The sequence below is a fragment of the Temnothorax americanus genome, unplaced genomic scaffold, assembly GCF_048541705.1.
Source record: "Temnothorax americanus isolate GAGA-0224 unplaced genomic scaffold, ASM4854170v1 Scaffold2, whole genome shotgun sequence".
Lineage (NCBI taxonomy): Eukaryota > Metazoa > Arthropoda > Insecta > Hymenoptera > Formicidae > Temnothorax > Temnothorax americanus.
In genome coordinates, this window is record NW_027509338.1 from 1,449,840 (window position 1) to 1,455,480 (window position 5,641).

General features: G+C 31.8%; 1 pseudogene across 1 annotated transcript; it reads left to right on the plus strand.

Moving 5' to 3' along the window:
- The first annotated feature begins 1,147 nt into the window (after window positions 1–1,147).
- Window positions 1,148–3,850, plus strand: LOC143896909 (putative galactose-1-phosphate uridylyltransferase; annotated as a pseudogene). The gene is made up of 5 exons (XR_013256792.1): window positions 1,148–1,160; window positions 1,835–2,008; window positions 2,390–2,597; window positions 2,669–2,898; window positions 3,031–3,850. The product of XR_013256792.1 is annotated as a putative galactose-1-phosphate uridylyltransferase (transcript).
- The last annotated feature ends 1,791 nt before the right edge of the window (window positions 3,851–5,641 follow it).

Genomic DNA, 5,641 nt, shown 5'->3' on the forward strand with positions numbered 1-5,641 from the left:
ATGTACATACAAAGAAATAAAGTAAATAATAATTTCAAATATTTCTATTGAGTTGAGTAAAGTGTGCAAGAGCTGTTTTGACATGCAACGTCCGTGAGTGCGCAAAATTTCGACAAGCACACCTCGACATTTTGGCATTAGGATTTTTGTCTCCAAATGATCTCAGAAATCTACCCTTAAGAGTTGATCCGGTCTTTATGGTATACTTTGTATGTATATATATATATATATATATAGTCTATTTCCTTATGCACATGCATATGGACCAATCAATTCTCTTATGCTTGTTTATGCGCTATGCAAGTTTGTCTGGATTGACCTTAATACACATAAACGGCAGCCAATAAACTTTCTGTTCTTAAAAAACGGTACGTTGATTGGCTACCGCGTCCGTTTTTGCCGCGCGATATCGATCGTACATATCCATACACTCTAATCGCTCTACGTCACTCTACGCGCTGATGCTGCCCGCGAATCTCGCGATGTATCGTCTTACATTTGACTTCAGATAAACGTGAAGATAGAATTCTCCTTAATCAGCGATTGTTCATCATCACGTCCGTCCATTATAACGATTATTGTTAGGTGGCGAGCGAAACTTCTCTTATAATATCAAGTGACGATAATATATTATAACAGCTAACCATCGAGATCTTGTTAATATAATGGGTAGAATTATATATTTTTAGAATTTTTATATTAATATTTTGTTCGGATAACGTAAAGAGATTAAGAGCAGAGAATTACATATTTAGTCAAAAATTTAGTCTGCCGGTTGAATTAACCCGATTAACCGCTGCTTTCATTTCAATATTATATGTTGATTTAACCGAGAGAACTGCTCAGCATAACTATATAATTCACCCTCCTTAATCTAATTCTTTTTCCTCCAGTTATCAAGTCGGGAACATTCCCACAGTAAAAAATTAATAATTACGTATCCCCTCTCCTTCCGTAAACTTCGACTGAGTTTTATCTGGCTCCGCTGACGTAAGGTGTAAGGTTAGATGGGCTCATTTGCCTGTTATCGCCGCAAAAATGTATATAGTAAACGAGGGATAAGAGCAATGTCGACATACGTTCATTAATCGTCAATTCATAGGAGAATTTGTCGTGGAGCAGTCGTTCAACGAACTTTTATGTACAAATGTCGGCGAAAGGTAAGTGCGATTGCAACGTTATATATGTTGTAAATGTTTATTATTGTTATCATTTTTAATGTGAATTCTAACTGATATTATAATAGCAGTATCATATATATATATATATGTATATACATATAGATATCGAGAATTTTTATCTCTTTTGTTTTAAAGAAATAAGTACATTTTATCTGTCAATAACTAAGTTTTTTCTTTTTTTTTAATAATACAAAATATAGATGGTACCACAAAAATATTCTGTATTATAATTAAATATTGCATATTTAGTCTAAAACTTTATGCAGAGAAAGGATTATGTAATAAAATACCTAGAGTGATAAAAAGAATTTAATCTGTCATGTGATATTACAGCTTTAGCGTGAACTGATATATAAGTATATACATTTTAGTTCAGCATTTTTTTCTTGCAATTTTTTTGTTCTTTACATTATCAAAAATGTCTTAAAAAATGATTTATCTAATTCCATGAATTTATATGATACTTAGGTGATGGGTCATGGAACACACATGGGACAAAAGATATCTTTTGGAAAGATGTACCAAAAGATAACGCTACACCATCGGCGTTTGATCCAATTGGATAGATATATATAATATAGTATTTTCCAATATATCCAATATACATTTATGTCTAACAACAGTTTTCTTAATGGAATTTAATTGTTTTGCAGAACATCAACATATAAGATATAATCCATTAATAGGAGAATGGGTGCTGGTATCGCCACATCGTATGAAGCGACCTTGGGGAGGTCAAATAGAACCTAGTACAGATGAGGAGCTTCCAGATTATAATCCCAAAAATCCCCTTTGCCCAGGAAATGTTAGAGCTAATGGGGAAGTCAGTTGATTATTTATATTTTGTCTGACATACAAATAACGTTTCACTATTTCGATTCCTATAATTAAAATATCAAAATTCTTGATTTTATTTGATAAAAGGATACTTTGCCATGTTTATTTTAGTATTGCACTGTCGCCTACATTTCTATTTATATATTATATTATTCTTATTTTTTCATTTACAAGAAATTTTTGTATAACAACAGAATAATTTTATATATATATATATATTTGATAATATATTAAAGATATATAATTCTTTGATAAAATCTACTCTCCTGTTATATTATTGCATGAATTAATAGCTTTCTAAAAATTTAAACTAAAATTTATCATTTTATTTTATTGCTAGATTATTCAAAATTGCCGTTTTTACATTATAGGTAACTCCAATGTATACCAAAATACGTTCTCGTTCGTAAATGACTTTCCCGTTTTATTAGAATCAGTGCCAGATCCACCGAAACCAAATGACGAATTGTTTCAAATAAGATCCGCTAAAGGTACCTGCAAAGTGATGTGCTTTCATCCAAAGTCGAATGTAACAATAGCGTTGATGAAAATTCACGAGATTAAGGAAGTGATTAAACAGTGAGTAACAGTTAAAAAGTATATATCGGATACTTGTCACTTTTGAAAGGTAAACATTGTCAACGTAATAGGTGGATCTTTGAGATATTAGAGTTGGGTGAGAAGTGGACCTCTGGGTCCAGATATTTGAAAATAGAGGCGCTCTGATGGGCTGTAGCAATGCACATCCTCACTGTCAAATATGGTCTAGTTTGTTTTTACCGAATGAAATCAGAATAAAGGACGGATATCTCAGTAATTACTATAAGCGTAACAAGAAACCTCTTCTCATTGATTACATGCAGAAAGAAGTTATAAAAAAGTCAGTATTTTATAAAAAGTATTATAAATAATATTTTGATGCATATAAAAAAGTTCATAGGGGATAACGATTTATCTTTAACATCCAGAATTTTTTATGCGGTTTTAACTAAGCTATTATATGAATTTACAGGATCGGATTGATTGTAATAGAGAATCGCGATTGGATAGTTGTAGTACCCTTCTGGGCAGTTTGGCCATATGAAACTATGGTATTACCAAAAAAACAAGTGACTAGAATGCAAGATTTGAATATGTGAGGTTTTAAATCGATTTTCACGATCTGATTATATTCCTCAACTGATATTCTTTCTTCTTTCCTCAGTAAATTTAAATTAGGATCTTTGTCATTAGCCTTTGCACCACAAAATTTTTCATAGTCTATTAATTCTTTATAGCACTTCCCGGAAAATTCAACCTCTACTTTACGTACAATTTTTTGAGATTCGGTCATTCGGAACCGGTTTCCAAAAAGATCGGTAACAAAAAATAGTACACTTTATAGCACTCCCCAGAAAATTCTACCCCTATCTTCATATATACAATACTTTCAAAATCTGTCCAGCCGTTCTTGAGTTATAAATAGTGTAACTAACCCGACTTTGTTTTATTTATACAGATTTGGATCTATATCCCTTATAGAAATTTAATACTGTAAGTGATTTTTTGACTAGTAATTAATCACTTAAAAGCACTATTAAAAGCTCTGTTAATAGTGCTTTTAATAGTGCTTTTAAATGATTAATCACTAGCCAAAAAATCACTTACAGTATTAAATTTCTATAAGGGATTTCTTTTTTGTTAGAATTTTTTTAAAATGTGTCAGAAACTTTATATCAATCCTCAAAATTCTATTCTGGAAAAATTATAATTCTATTATATACATATATAGAAATTTAAAAAATGGAACTAATTTCACATAGGAACCGCCATTATTTACAGTGGAGAAGTCCATATCGCAAATAATTCATACAATTCTGTGATTTTATTTTTTACGTTTTTCCTTCGTGATGTAAACGATACTTAACGCTAGAACGCTAATCATCAGAGCCATCGGTTCACCATTCAACTCAGATGCCAATTCTTTGTTTGTCTATTGATATATTCCTCATAATTAATGCATAAATAAGGTTTATATCAATGACGATTAACGATATTTTCTTTTTATTTTGCAATTACGTTTTTATGAAAAAAATAAGAGCTTTTTAACACTTTGTGGCATCGCGATTAGTACTTTTGTAGCAATCTATAGGAATTTTATTTCAAACGATCCGGCGTTAGCAATAAAATAAGAGCAATTACTTATTACGGTAATTGTTAGTTTTTTTTCAAACTTCTGCAAATTATTTTCTTTTGTATCGCTTTCTCTTTGTTTGAGATCATATGTCGCAAAATGTTGATACTAATTGCTAATTACGTTAGCGTTCTAAGGTTTAAGCACGCGCACACTTAATAGTACACGCATGAGTTTTCTGTACTACGTCGCCTGCCTGCGCATGCTAAAAAAGAAAGAAAGTTTAACGAAGAGAAGGAAGGGTAAGGGTAGAGGACGAAGAAGAATCTAAAGCCTAGGTATCTCCGAACTAATAAGAGCCTCCGTTTCCTGATTTTGTATGCTTCTTTAAAACTGTCTGATACAAGGAAAAACAAAGGATAAATAAATGTGTACCATTCTCTGAATAAAATTCACTCGCCTTTCTTTTATCCTTAGTCATAATTACAGTAAGAGCCATTGAGAATTAGATTAATAAAATCCTACCTTAATAAAATCATGAAAAACATTTTTTAAAAGAGAAATAAAAAAACAGATTATATATATTTATATTATAACTATATATTATATATATATATATATATATATATATATATATATAGTTATAAGAGACGCACAAACGATATCAAAGTGATAAAAATGTTGTCTTGTATCACTTATGCGTTTAAACTCGTGCAATTTATTAAATAATTACAAGAGTATGTAAAAAAAAATTGTTTAATAACAACAAGTATTTATTACGTACAAATATTTTATTATTTAGCGCCATACCTAATGAGAATTTTAACAACGTCGCTATGATTATTCCTACGAGCTAGCATATCATCAGCTGTATGATTTCAAAAGAAACCTCGCAATTTACGTCGATCAGATTATGCTCCAAAATGTACTCAACAGCTTCCGCATTGCCCAGTCGATACGGCAACGTGTAGAATAGTTTGATCAACATTGTCTAGGAGGGTGACATCGGCGCTCAGAGATACGATGCACTTCGTCGCATCCAAGTTTCCATGCTTTAACGTTTCGTGCAGCGGCGAGGAGCCTGAAGCTGAAGAGTCCCGTGGATTCAAAAGATTTGCATTGGACGAGCAATTTGCGACGAGCAAATTGATCACTCTCTCATGGCCATGAAATGCTGCGTCAATTGAAGATAGAAGTTAGTAGCCCAGTAAAATGACTCGAAATTTGTCGATCTTGAGGAAATAATACTGACTGGGCTGAAACTTTGTAAACAGGCTTGTTTTAGGGTACTATATTTAACATATTAAAAGTCCCCATGTGTGTAGACGCTACGTTGCGGGCAGAGGAGGGTCCAAAAGGTCCAAACGGTCCAAATAAAGGTAAAAAGAAAACCAGTTTTTCGCAAATAACTCGGAAAATATCAACTTTACGGAAATTTATGTACATATAAAAATTGTAGCTTACAAAATTTCGCACAATTTCGTTTTTTATTCAAGTCTGTACGACCAAA